The sequence below is a fragment of the Melospiza georgiana genome, chromosome 4 (genome assembly GCF_028018845.1).
Source record: "Melospiza georgiana isolate bMelGeo1 chromosome 4, bMelGeo1.pri, whole genome shotgun sequence".
In the NCBI taxonomy this organism is placed as follows: domain Eukaryota; kingdom Metazoa; phylum Chordata; class Aves; order Passeriformes; family Passerellidae; genus Melospiza; species Melospiza georgiana.
In genome coordinates this window covers 39,949,999-39,964,907 of record NC_080433.1, presented here as the reverse complement: position 1 = coordinate 39,964,907, position 14,909 = coordinate 39,949,999, and the positions used below count along the sequence as shown (strand labels likewise).

At 35.2% G+C, this 14,909-nt stretch overlaps 1 protein-coding gene across 2 annotated transcripts in view; it reads right to left on the bottom strand.

Annotated features, from left to right (window-relative positions):
- The window catches only part of MGAT4C (MGAT4 family member C), a 325,601-nt gene that overhangs the window by 121,211 nt on the left and 189,481 nt on the right, over window positions 1-14,909 (bottom strand). Inside the window, exon 1 of one of the 2 annotated variants that reach the window (XM_058023671.1) lies at window positions 6,000-6,046. The exons of the other annotated variant lie outside the window; for it this stretch is intronic. The gene's annotated coding sequence lies outside the window, so the exon portion shown is untranslated. Of the gene's footprint in view, window positions 1-5,999; window positions 6,047-14,909 lie in introns of those variants that run through there. 2 annotated transcript variants of the gene reach the window in all.

Below are 14,909 nucleotides of genomic sequence, written 5' to 3'. Positions count from 1 at the left end.
AAAATGCTTTAATTCCTACTGTTCTTTACACATTGGTTACAGCAACCATGAGAACTGTGGCATTAAATAGAGTTCTTGACATTTTTGGAGCTATGCTAATATTGAGATATACTTTCAGAGATGAATAAAATTTAGGCAATCTCCTAAATAGTCTAATGTTATTAGCTTGAGAAGGAATCTTCTTAGATATTTTTAATAGTACATAATGGGGTTTTTTTAAGGTTCAAAATTAAAACAAACTAGACACTACACAATATAGGAACTGGATTTGTAAACAAAATGAGGACTTGGAAGTAAACCATTCTTTTCAGAAGTGATGCAGCGTTTCTAAAGCATTTAGATAAAAATTGAAAACTGCATTTTGCTAATACAGTAATTCATGGCAAGTTTTAATCTCATGTACAGCTGGTTTTGTTAAGTTAAACTTTACTTTCTTGAGATGTTGCTAAACCTCCTTTCACTTTACCATGTGATTGAAACTGACCTTCTAGAAACTAGCTCAAAATAAAATGCTACTTTTTCCTAGATCAAAAAACATCCACAGATATTGAAAAAAAACCACAAAAAACCCCAAGCCTATTAAAATCTTCCACCACTGAAAATCATGACCTCTTTGTGCTATTATTTTCTGTCTAGTTACTGAAAGATAAGATCGAGATGTCTGTTCTGCCTTATAACAGAAAACAAGAGCAACTGAGAGAACGACTTCCACACACCCCTTGTCAGTGCTACAGACCATTAGCAATACTATAAATAGCATGATCAAATCCCAAATTGCAGATTCAGTCATAAAAGTGTCTACATTTCATGCTGATTCAGAGGGGCAGCAGCACTAACTGCAATCATCAAGGAATGTGACATCTCCACAGTATTTTCTACAGCTCACTGGACTGGTGACAGGACGATTGTTAAAAATTAATGGGGACCATCAGATGTGGTTAAGTACAGTTTGGCAACTATGAAAGCTGCACTTCTCATTTGAAACTGATAATGTAATATTATTCTATGAGGATAGATTGTAATAGATTATGTTTCAGGTAACACTCTTCTGAATCTTTGAAATTTTGAACACATTATTTTGTTAAATTGTTAAATTTATAGGGAATAGGAAGAGAGAAGATGTTTTACATTGTTTTCTTTCTCGAAAGTACTCTTCACCTTCTGTTTTTGCATTATAATCCTTTACTTCTCAATTAGTTAACATTCTAAGAAATTCAAGATCCTAAAATACAAGGTTTATTAGAAGATTGATTGTGGTAGTTAAGAAAAGATTCAAAGCTGTATCCAGTAATTCCCAGATACATGTCTGGATTTAGAAGCCATGGCACAAGTTTGTTTGAAATCTTAATATTTTGCATGCCTGTATTTTTAAATTGCAACAAAGTACTTCAACCAAAATCATGGGCCCAATGAGGGATTATTAAATACATTGTGTTGGTGTTTTTTGCATCAGAGCAGAGTAAATTGTTACACTGTTCAGAAGATTCTTAAGAATCCCTGCTTAGAAGCTGAACCAAAAAGGATGGACTGACAACTGAAAGGATAAACTCGTGACCATTTGTTCTGAAATTATTAGATTCTAGACACCTGATGTTGTTGTCAAAAATGAGACTAGACAAGTGACATTTTTTTGTCTATGCTCAATACTGTGAATGTCTGAGGAGTCCTAATGTTAGTACAGGAAACTGAAGACTTTCAGCAGAAAAAACTTGTGTGCTCTTTCTTTTAGGAAGAGGGAAAAAATTATCAAGTTGTAATCCTTCAAAAATGTGCAGTGCATGTGAGAAATAGCTAGAGTCTCCAATTATTTTGACAGAAAGTAAGCAAATGATCAGGGAGAGGAATTATAAATTCTAAGCATGGGAGACAATGCTTGAATGAATGTAAGAAGTGGAGCATGCTCCCCCTGTTGCTAGCCATAGATGTGCATTTCCCAAACCTTTACATTTCTTGCAAATACCAGTGGACAAGACCACTAGCAAATACCTGTAGAACCTCAAAGTCTTGCCCCAGGTGCTCTGGTCAACACCCTTCCACTGTAGAGATGAAGTCCAGAGTCCCTCTATTGCAGAAATGAGTAACTGTGACTCCTATGTGCCACAAATAACAAGTATAGCTATTTACTTGTTCATTTATTATTTATGTTACTTGTGGAATTGAATGCTATTCAAATCTAGGAGAACTTAATTAGTCAATATTTAAAAATCAGAAAGTTCCACAAATAATTGAAAGTATTTCAGTAAGTTGTCTATATGGAGTGAATTTTCCCCTCCAGAGAGTGATTCAGCTTATATATCTGAAATAAATAACTATATGATGAGATAGATTTGTTTTTGGAGATGACTCTTTCTCTCCACAGATTAGAAGAGGAAACTTCCTGGATAAAATTAGCCAAAACTGTTATCACTAAACCATGCAGGATTGACTCAATGCATTCACAATGTCACACTTGTGTGGAAAGACAAAAATTATGGAAACAAAAAGCACCATACTATATGCAAGCAAAAGATCAAGACTAAAGTTGCACAACTACTTTAAATTCTGAGTTGTAAGTCCTTGATCGTAATCATATTTTAGCACAATCTTTATTAGGTATCAGAGCATTCACTGGTCTTAATTTAAGATTCAAAACAAAAATGAAAAGGAAAAAGTTGTGTCTGTAGTGTGTGACAAACGTGTGATGTACATTACTGCTCCTTTCATCATCCAGACAGGTGTCCTATTGGAGGATATCCAAGGTGTGCTCTCCACATCTGTCCATCTGGATTTCTTTCCAAAGGAAAACAATGACTTGGAAGAAGAGATGCAAATCTGCATCTCACCTTTTCCTCTTCAGAAATACTCTGTGTAATCTCTGTTGCCTTTGAATTTAGTAAGAGAAAAATCTAAAAGAAAAAAAATATCCTCATCACTACCTAGATGAAAAGGATTTTTTTTTCTTTTTTTATCTTGGGTAGTGGAATATAAGGATAAAAATCTAAGTGAACAAAATAGACTTTCAAGTCTCATCTGGCACACTTACGCATAAAGGACTTCACTGATGAACAAGGAGGATGGCTGCAGCACAAGGTTTTAAGACAGTTTTTATAATTTGGAAGATCCTAGAGGAGTGTCCTTGTACTCTGTCTTAGACCAAAATTCTAACCCATGGACCAAGGCTTGGAGTATGAAAGAACTCCTCTGTCTCCTGTACTTATTGAAAATGGATAGAAAAAGAATGTGCTATTTCAATACTACTTTAATTTGTATTTTTCTAGGAATAATATTGCTTTCCCAGTTATAGAGGGAGAAGGATTCTTTTCAATTTGTATTTTTACTACTAGATGTGTGGATACTTTTTGAGAAATTGATGTTATTATCATATTTCTGCGATGTTATTATCATATTTCTGCTTATCTGGCGCCTTTATTATCTATCAGAAGTACTGACTGCATTGAATTTTTGCAAAAAACCGCCAAAAACTCCTTTTGCCAATTTTTCTCAAAATTACCTGACAAGAGAAGAGAGTACCTTGTGTAGGAGGAATGACTCAAATCTCCATTGTAAGGGCTATTACCTGATGTCATTGTCAAAATGTTCGAGTTGACTCATTCACAGACAATCAGACAAACAAAATGGCCTATGCAAACAATCAAGCAACCTCATGCTAATTCTTCTTTTAATACAGCAGGCCAGTGATATAACATGGACTTTAGGGAGCAAAACCAAGTAGAAGACTAGAGGGACGCTTTTCCAAAGAGTCATGGTCAATCTGCTAGGCAGTCCTCAGGATAGCATTACCACAGTTATCTTTATTATTTTAAGGGAAAAAAAAATCACACTATTTTATCCCCCCAAAATAAAAGTTTTTCTACAAATTTTTTCTAATAAATTTAGATTCAGATTAAAAAGAAGAAAAAACTTTATATTTTTCCCCATAAAATTGTGTACCAGAAATTATTTCTCCTCCTTTTGAAAGGTTAAACTAAAGAAGAAAGTCTCATTTCCTAAAAGAAGCTGATTGCTATCTGTTTGGATTATCATATCATTAAGTTTCCTTGGCTTGCTTAGTTCCATGATTACTATCTAATAAAACAATGTGCATTGATACATAAAAGAACATACTTATTAAAACAGTCTTTGAATGCTTTGGCTCAGAACGTTGTGAACGTGTAACAAAACAGCCTTACATCTATGTTATATGCACCACACTTTATTTTAGCAGGAATAACTGATAATTTGTTTATATTTCATACTAAACTGAGTAGGAACAGAAATATTGGGAGATCTGATATTAAGCCTGGTAATGATGCATTGCTAAATGACATGGACCTGTGCAATGGGTAGGTATGTAGCTGAGGGACAGGTGAAAACACTTTTTCTTTAAATTAAAAAGCATTAAAAGCATAGCTGCAAGATTAGCATAAGATAAATTCAAGTTTGATAATCACCTAAGTTATAAGGGCAGAGTAATAAAATGCTAAATACTCCTCTCCCTTATAGGCCATGGTCATCTCACCTAGGAAAATTTGCTAATAAAAAGACAAGAAAGAATAATAAAGGCTTCACCTTAACAAAAATATGTTCTTCTAACACAATCCATATTATAGACATGTCATTTAATAAAAGCCTGGGATTGTTTGTCACATTACTATCCAGAGCTGAATTAACAATGGTAAGTACCAGGAACAGCACAGACAGGACTGAACTAGTAAAGAGCACAGAAGTGTAATACAGCTGAGAAGCCCTACTGTCTTAAGTGGTGTTTGAGATGAAAATTACTATTATTCTTCCAACAGTGACTAGAGCAGAGATAGTCATAGCTAAATTGAATGACAATATATCTCAATTTTGCAAGCACTTGTAATACTCACTACATATGTCATTATTTTAAACTTTGTGTTGTAGAATCATGGATTGTATAATCATGGATTGCTGAAATAAAGATAGAGTTCTTAAGTGACCTAGTGAATTCTAATCACTGTAAAGTAACTGTCATCATGCTTTTAAATTAACTGGAACCTGCTCTTTATTATTTCCTATTAGGTACACTATTTGACTAGTTAAACTGGTTATTGGATTCTTCATACAGTAGCCCCTGAACTCCTTCAGTCAATTAAAGTCTTTATTGAATCTGATTTGTCAGTGTCAGTGTCACTTCTAATCTCTTAAATCCACATTGGTTCAGAAGCTTTAAAATGTACTTATTCAGTTGCAAAACCAGGAAGTTAGACAGGCAGAATCCTTCCCCTCTCCCTCCTCTCTCTGTGCAAGCCATGAACCTGCCAACAGTGCAAAAGATATAAACGCTTGGATATACACTCTTATGTAGCTGCAGAATGAGCTGCTTTTAAGATGAGCTACAGAGCATAAACAGGAAAAACATATAAACAAAAAACCCTATTGGGTGTTTTGATACCAGCATGTTGTATATTGAACACTTTTATCTTTGACTCAATTTCTTATCACTTTAGATTACAGAAATTAGCAGAACAAAGTAACTATAGCTAATTCCAGAACTGGAAACTTTAAAATCTTGGCAATACTTTTCACAGGTTTTGATTGATATCTGCAAAAGTATTCCAGAGCATTTTTACACCTGTTATAAAATTAAATTCCCTGATTCTAAAATCTCCCTGATTCTCTGTTCATCAACAAAAGCTAGATTTCAAAGGAAAAACACAGGTGGTGAAGGAAAAGAAAGGAAAAATACAAGTATTAAATAACTGATCTGCCCGATGTTCTTGTCAGCCTAGTAACTCTTTAGTCCACCTGAAGAGCAGCGCAAACATGCAGGCTATTTATTTCCATATTGCAAAGTAGAGTTTGCCTGACACAGACTTCTTTTTCCTTTAAAACCATTCCCTTTCTAAAGGACCTCCTTTCTGCGAATAAAAAAAAAAAAAATCTGCTTTTTACATATTATAGGCATATAAGCATATAAGGGGAGCAATTCCCCTCCCAGGTTAGGCGCATCACCTTTATTCCGAAAGAGAAGGCAAAGCACGCCGGGCTCTTACCAGACACAGGGAAAACAATCGCTTCGGCTGGCTCCAGCGGCGCCGTGTGCGAGCAGGCAGCCGGAGCGATCTCTGGGCCTCACACAACAGCGAGACAATTGGCACTGGCGGAGGAGCCGTGGGCATCCATCACGGCGGGCTGGGGCAGGGCAGGGCTGGGCAGGGCTGGGCTGGGAGCGGCGGGCGCTGCCCCGGCTGGGCTGGGCTGGGCTGGGCTGGGCGCTCCGCTCCGCTCCGGGCGGGATGATGTCAGGCACGGCCCCGGGCGGGCGCTCATTGGCTTCCCTCACCTGCGCCGGCCCTTAACCCTACACTGCCGGCCGCCCACTGAAAGAAAGGTGTCTGATCCGTGCATGCATACGCACAGGTGGGGGCTTTCTGGCTTTCCTCTTTTTTTTTTTTTCTCCCTTTTTTTTTCACCTTTCATTTATTCTCTTCTTATTTTTTACCTCCTCCCCTCCCTTCTTCTTCTTCTTCTTCTTCTTCTTCTTCTTCTTTCTTCTTTTTTTTTTATTTTTTTTTTTCCCCCCCCCTTGGAGGAAATTGGCTGCACAAGAAGCTCCTGCTTTGGGGACCAGGTGCTTTGCTTGTTGCGGCGGTGCGGTTTAGCTGTTGAAATGTAGCAATTAAGCAAATTCTAAAAAAACTAATTTGCCTAAATTATTAAACAAAACCCTCAGGTAAACTGGGTTTGCGTCATCTGTTTGCTAAATGGCACTAATCGTCAAAATATTGTACAGAAAAGGTATTAAAGGAAAGGTTAATGCATGCAGCACCTGGAGAACTCATATTTTTAATGATTTTGCATTGCATCCTCTTCAGGCATGAGGTTAATAAAAGCACATGCTGGAAAAAGGGTGTAAACTCAAGAGTATTTCACTATTGCAATGTTAGATTGATTCTTGTGTCTTTTTAGGTATTTAAAACCCTGGGAAAAGGGTGTAAACTCAAGAATATTTCACTGTTGCAATGTTAGGTTGATTCTTGTGTCTTTTAGGAATTTAAAACTAACAGAAAAAAGTATAGGGATGCACAAATGTATATGAAGAGTCATTCCTTGAATGCTAATTAGCAGCCCAGATATTCTGTAGTAAATGAGGCATGAAACACATTGCCCAATGTATGATGACCTAAATATAGTGGCACTAAGTATTTAGCTATGTTACAGGCAATATCATAAATCATGAGAACTCTAAAATGAGTCCAAATCAGTGCTTAAATAATTGCTTTTTCCATAAATGAGTATTTTGATCTCTCATCTTTCAGTGGCAAAAAATCCTTTTGCTCTATAGAAAAATGAAAAAAAAAACCCTGATCTACCACACATTGTATTTGTATCTTTTGTTCTATGTCAACTTTTTTTAATCTTGGAAACTAATACTTTCTTGAAATGGATAGGAACCCGATCCCAAATGTATTTACAGTAAGTGATATAACACACCAGTCTATTTTTGGTCTCCTATCCCTCAAAAAAAGAAAATATTGTTGCTCAGTTTTTTCTCTGGGGGGAAAAACAAGACCAAAGAACCAACAACACCAAGCCAAAAAAAACCCAGGAAAAATGAAATTTAATCAAACACAATCTAACTTAATCTAAAAGATATGTAAGGTAAGATTTCTAGAATAAACTTGATCAAGAGCTCTGTCATTTTCTTGTGGCTGTTTCACAAGTTTTAGAGACTCAGGAGATTAAATTCTGGGGACTTAATAACAGCAGTTTTGTGTGGGGATCTGGAGGTTAACCTATTAGTCAAAACACTTTTTAGTCCAAAATGAAAGCCTTTGTTCACTTATTTCTGCTCAGAAAACATAGTAGTTCAGATGGAAATAACTATAAAACAGATTCATTGCTATGCAAAGTGAAAAAACTGAATTTCAGGTCAGAAAAGACTAATTTGGACAATGGGAATGTCAGCTTTGCTTATGTATGATTAATGATAAAGGTAAGACGTAGTATCATGAGTCATAAGGAAAAGAACTATTGATGAGATAAATTATGCTTAAATGTATCATATGCAAAAGTTATATTCTCCTGACTATTTAATGGTACCTATAGTCTAGACCAAACTGACGCATTGTTGCCAAAATGTTACTACACTGGTTGATTCAGCATGAAAAATACTTGGATTTCCCATATCTAGTTAATCTTAAAATGATGAATTAAAGTTCTATGAATTTTTTATTCTTGTGTAGCGTACACTTTATACCTTTAAAGAATGTACCACTCACAGACTACCTGCTAGACTATCTTTAATGGGAGAGTGCCATACTTTTGCAAAGTTCTCAGTGTTCACAAAGTTTGTTATTCTCCAGTGATAATAGAGAACCTATGCTTTATAAACTAAGCAGTAACTTAGAAAATTTGCTTAATGTAGTATCAATGCTAATTTGAAATATTAGTGTAGAATACATTTTTAGTAAATGACCTGCAAAATTTGACACTTTCTTTACAAATTTTTTTTCTACAGTAATATATGATTAGTGAATGTCTTGAAATTGAACTATTTATGAATTTATTGATAAATTAACAATTTTTCCATGCTCCTTGTTTCAAAAATTGTCTATTACCTGTATTTTTAAAACCATGGAAGAATTCGGAGATCCAGGCTGAACAAAGTTAAGAGTTGTAGATAGCAGAGCAGTTCCATGATCCTCATCAAGTCACACAGCATTTTACACCCTGCAATGTGCTGTCACACACGGGTTATAAACAGTTTGAAATACAAATAATGAAAATATATTATAGTATTTAAATTGCACCCTTTAAATATGCAATAGTAGCAAGCGACTTCAGGAAAAAAAAGAATAAGCTGTAAGGCCATTTCTTTAGAAGAAAAATCTCTTCAATGAAGTAAACATAGGTTACAAGAACTCAAAGCAGACTGTGTATGAAACCCAGGAACACAGAATTCATACACTCCTATCACTGTGCCATGAGTTCCATTTCTGAAAATACTGGCTTGTCCCACCTGGCACAGACAATAAAGGTGCCATTGGCAGTGTTATTTCTTGGCATTTTTTAGTTTCAGGTTCAAATCACACAGAAAAAGAAAGAAAAGAACAAGAAAATGAAAGAGAAGTGACTAATTATTTTCAATAACTATCTGTTTTTCTTTCTATAACCTAATATTAATTGATGAATGAATAATGTTGAAAAATCTAACTAGAGGGGATATTTTAGTCCTCTAGCAAAGTGAAACTCAGGTTTATTAGTATATATTTCCCATGAGCTGAAATCATTATTGCATTTAATTGCTTGACAATTACTTCTGTCACATCAATTTAATGGTTAAACCAATTATTTATATTACAAAACATATTTCTACACCAAATTCTAATTGAAAAACACAAATGGTTTTTCAGTGTTGCTTAACCTATACATTATTAATATTGCAAGGGCTAGGTTTAAAGATTTTTGGGGAAATTAGAACTCAGTCAGGTGATGAGTTTTTAGAGATTGATTGTGTAAGCTCAAAATTACAGCTCTCATAACCCTGTACATGAGATGAATATCAAGTCAGGTAGACCTGATGACTATTATAAACATTTTTTCCTCCTGCATTCAGACAACAAGAGCTACCAGATCTTAGGAGATTTTTATCCACAAGATGGCAGCTCTGTTTGCGTGGTCACTCCTTTTAGCAATGTTCAACTTGAAAATCATAACAAGGTATTTTTTTTTTTAGTTTTATAGCAGAGATGATTTTCTATCAGCGTAGGAATTTTAAAAAAATCGCCAAAAAAGCACAATAGATATACATTGATTAACCCAAATATTGAGGTAAAATTTGCTAAGTTAAGAATAAGAAGAACATTCAACAGTGCAATCTTTAGTTTTAGAGCTTTTTAAAGAATCACCATTAAGACCCATATGTTTTTCATGCTTTAATTTCCAGGCCATCAAACCCAGCATAACTTTTAACAGATTAAATTTAAAGAGTATGAAAGTTTTTACTGATAGAAAAGGAAATTCTTGTTTGCCTAAAGGAAACATAGGTTTCCAAGATTTCCTCTCTAGGTAATGATCTATTTTAGTTTGCTTTATGCCTAAACTCATCAAGAATACTTATTTATATTACTAAAACCTAACATAAATAGAAATCTTTGTTTCTATGTTAAGAAATGCTGAGATATTTATGTATGTATCAACCTCAGACATTTAATAACCATGTGTGCCTTGTGAAATGGATAAAGTACAGAAAAACATAAATAACAGGGTCTGGCTCTTTCCAAGGGTTCACTCACGGCTGAAACAGTTAGCAAGACTAGATGTGGAAGCATTTTTTCCATCAATGAAACCCAGTAAATTAAAATGAAGCTTTACTGAAACAATGCATAATTTAACATGGAAACAGTTTGCCCATGGGATAGCCATTTCAAAGGAAATTATTTGGCCTAGCTCCCTGTCTGTATGCAGTCTTTGATGGCACTTCTGGAGTGGAATCACTGATCCCTCAGACAGGAGTAAGGAATTATGATTTTCCTAGAATTTATCATTGACCAAGACCCTTTACACATATAATTATAAATCAGTGCACAGGAGCTTACAGGCTTGTAGAAAATGCAGAATTGATTGATGTAGCTTCCATCTTAATGAAAAAGAGATGAACTCTTTTTAAGTAGTGTGGGGCAGCAGTACATGTGTGAATGGTTGCGATGGATCACGTAATGGGCAGGAGCTTGTTAACCAGGCAGCAAGGCCAAGATTCATGGCTTGGAGGCACGTACCTGCTCTCTCAGTGTTTTACACAATGGAGAAAACACAACTCTGAGATGTGAAATTCCAGAGGACAAGATCATATTTGGCAACTTAGTTCACATCAGCATTGCCTAGGTTGACGTGAGCAGCAGAAGAGAAGCAGATTAAAAGGGTCTAAGGAGAAAAGGTGATCTGATAGAAGGATAAGGCCATTGGAGATAGTTTAGAGTGCTGTGAAGGTAAGGCAAGCTGCCCAATGCACAATATGAACCTGCACTCAGTTATGTCAGAGCAGATGATTCAGTACAAATTACAATCCCAGAGCGAGTGGTTCATACAGCCAACTGTAACAGCACGCTACTCGTCAGAGTATTGTCACAACAGAAGTGCTGGTCTTTCATCAGAGAATGTCAAAATACATTTATGTCACAAAGTTACATGTTCATTCCATAAACTCCACTGCAAAAAGTGTCAGGAGAAAAGACTCAACTTTTCTGCACATGCATATGTGGAGGCAATTCTCTATGTCAGCATAAGTCGGCTGTTATTTTGGGTCTACTGTGAGGGTCTAATTTAATTCACTTCCAAAAAAACCCAAACCCAAACAATTTTATATGGATTAGAATGATGCAATAAAGCTACCTGGGCTAAGTACTGGCAGCATTGTCAATAAGAAAACATGAATGTGAATTTTGAATTTTTACACTGAATAGATAAATTTTCAGCAAAGAAGCTACTGAAATGTGGAAATATTTTCTACTTCTCTGATGATCACATCACTGCAGTACTTCAGCTGGTCACAAGGTCGTCACAAGCATCTCCTTGTTAAATGGCTACAATTTTTCTCCAACTGGAACTTTCAGAGAAATATTTTACAAATCTGATTCTAGAGCTGAATGGTATTTATACAAAAACTCTGATGAATTTTCAGATCTCAGAACTATTGCATCTCTGGGAAAAAAATTGTAAGACAAAACTGATAAGAACACAGTTGCATAAATTTTCTACATAAAATAGGATAATTTTGTAAACCACCCACTCAGCATCTAGTTTCCATAATTGCTTTGGAAATGTTTTGAATATTAGTCCATTATATTTTGTTAATTAATTACTTCATTATTGATGCCTAGATAAGGCATTTAAAGTTTCAAAGTTGAAATATTATTTGGTAAGGGCAGACAGTAGAGAAGAAACTCATAATGACTTCACACACAAGAATATAACCTAAGTTATAAAATAAAAACTTCAGAGATTTTTTTTTAATTTAAATTTCCCTTTTGATAACATTATCTGTAAGTGTAACCCCACATAGAAAGATGAAAAGCACTGCTGGAAGCTGTGATTGGTTTGTAATATAGTTTACCCAAATTAAGGGTCACAGGGCTAAAAGAATGAGTAGAACTTCCTGAAAATTGTGGTTTGAATACTAATGTTCATTTCAATATCCTGACCTGTAAGATAGTTGACCATTTTGGAGCAGAATTTTCAGACACTACTGTAGCGAGGGAAGCTCTGTTAACATTTAAATCAGCAGACAAAAGCAATTTTTGTAGACTCAAGTCTGAAATTCTGGTCTTTGAGAACACCTATCATGATCACTACAAAATACAATACAGGCATCCACTTCTTGAAGTTTTCCAGCATTGGGCATGCCAAATTCCAATTTGCAAGGGATACTAAAGGTACTCAATATTAATAACAGTCTACAAAATACATAAATTATGTCATAAATTCATCACATGAGGTAGTAATTTACTAGCTGTACAACCCTTTCTCCTTCACACTGGGATTCAACTTGTTCCTGGGCTTCATTCTCACATGACAACTTTTTCAGCTGTTCAGTTGAAAGCTTATCAAAGAAGAAATTATTCAGAACAAATATGTCAGTGTTTGGTGTTTTACCAGGAGATTTTGAACCAGTATGAAATGAAGAGCTTGTTTCTGCAGCTAGCATGACAGTGTACAAAACCATGTCACACTAAAAAGGCGGAGGTGAATGATTGAGGTACAATGTTCTGCTGACTGACCAAGCAACCTTTCTGATGTGCTAAATGTTAAGATAAATTTGAACTGACAAATAACTACATTTTTGTTATTTATACACAAAAAAGGTTTTTTTCAAAAGCATTTATAGCAATATCTAATGCGGTCATTACATTATTAAAATAAGCATACTGAAAATACAGAAAAAAAATATTAAAGAGGATACTAAACAAGGTATTCATCTTCAGTGTTGATTGTTAAGGGAATACTAAATACAAGATGAAGACCTTGAGGACATTAACATATGAAGTGATTTAGTCTTGAAGACATGATCTTCTTCCTGACATTGGTTTGAGAAACAGAAGTGAAAAAGACAGTTTGCTGTCAGAGGTCTCTGCTGGTGACTGGTGAGATGCATTTAAAAATTGCTGTTATATTAATATGCAAAGTTATATATGGTGTATATGGCATGTCATACAATGCATTTAGGCATATTTTAAAGGAGAGTTTCTGAAGGCAGTAAAAGAAAATAAAAAAAAATAATAAGACAAGTTTTCAGTACTGCTTAATGTAACTAATTCTAGGGGACAGTAGTAATGATAGGAGAAGAAAAATATTTTTGAACTAAAATATGGTAGACTTAGATTGCATGTAAGGAAGTAATTCTTTGCTATGATTGTGGTGAGACACTGAAGCACATTGCCCTGAGATGCTGTGGATGCCCAGTCACTGGAAGTATTCAAAGTCAGCTTGGATAGTTTGATTAAAGTGACCTGTTGAAAGTTGTCCCTGCTCATGGCTAGGTGATCTCTGAAGTCCCTTCCAATCCCAAACATTCTATGATTTTATTAGTTTGACAAAATCATAATTATCTGCCATCACAGATAGTGTCTTGAATGTTACAACACTGAGGTGCAATTTGAATTATTATTCAGTAAAGTACACATAGAGTTTCCTGTAGATTGAAAAGCACATACAAGATACAATACTAACCACTACTTTATTAAGCACAGTCTATTAAAATGATAACATCTTAGGTTTTAGAACAGCTTTAGTAATTAAAGCTGGTCAAACCATTCTGCACAAAATAGCTGAATTTTGGGGGGGAATGTTCAATCAGCCTGCTAGATTAAATCTTTCTTGGTTTAAATCTGTCTGCATGATTTAAAATGTGAAATCTCTGCTATATATGGAGTTCAGTTTTAAATTAACACTCACAAGTTCCGGTATCTACATGTGGGGTAGGTATCTTACCTCACTTTATAACCATGCAGAGCAAATCAATGCAAACATGGGAGCCTAGAAATAATTTCGTTTTGCTTTAAACTAGGTATCTTTCGACAGATACAGTTGCCTAAACACAACAGTTGTTCTAAATAATGTTTAATATTTTTTTGAGATGGCCAAGGGTATCTGAAGCATCAACATGCTGCAATACTTCAGCTGGTCACAAGGTGGTCACAAGCAACCTAGCTCACATCAGCTAATTCAGCTACTACACGCCCGTGTAGCTGAATTCTCCTTTCTGAAAAGTGAAGGGTAGACACAGGAATTACAGGAAACCTGCACCCTCCTCATCCAAGGTCTCCAGGCCTCCAGGTCTCCAAATTGCAAAAATCCAAAAACCAGTTTTGCAAAGAATGTATGTTTTACTTGTTTTCCCTTTTGATGTGTACTTAAAAAAATTTAACTGTGAGGTAAAATAAACCCAGTTATTGTAATTCTATGGAGTGTGAGCATAAATTACATATATATCTTGCACTTTTAGATGAAGCACAGGAAGAATAGTGATCAATATTATGTTTTATTGTCTCAATATTACCTAAAATACACCAAGGAAGGAAAACCAAAAGTATATGGCTATTTTCATCAGCAGGATTGTAAGAGTACATGTGCTCTCTAAGGTAGGACTTCTCCATAATGTGTTTTCTTTTCAGTTGTGAGGCTGAGATTTTAATAGCTTTATTTTTGTGATTTTTTTTCTGAAGTAGACATTAGGATATCTAGAGCAGAGTGTTTATGCAGAATCATTCTGCATAAAACTGAAATTCAATGTTGCAAAAGAAAAATCTGAGCAATATGAACATGAGAACATAGGAGATGCATCCTCTGCTAGACCTTTGCTGTAATTTTTTCTCTTGTTGCTTATTTCTGGAAGTCACATCAAGGAATTATATGTGTACACTAGCACCTGTTAGCACAATATCTCACTGCATTTGCAAATTTGT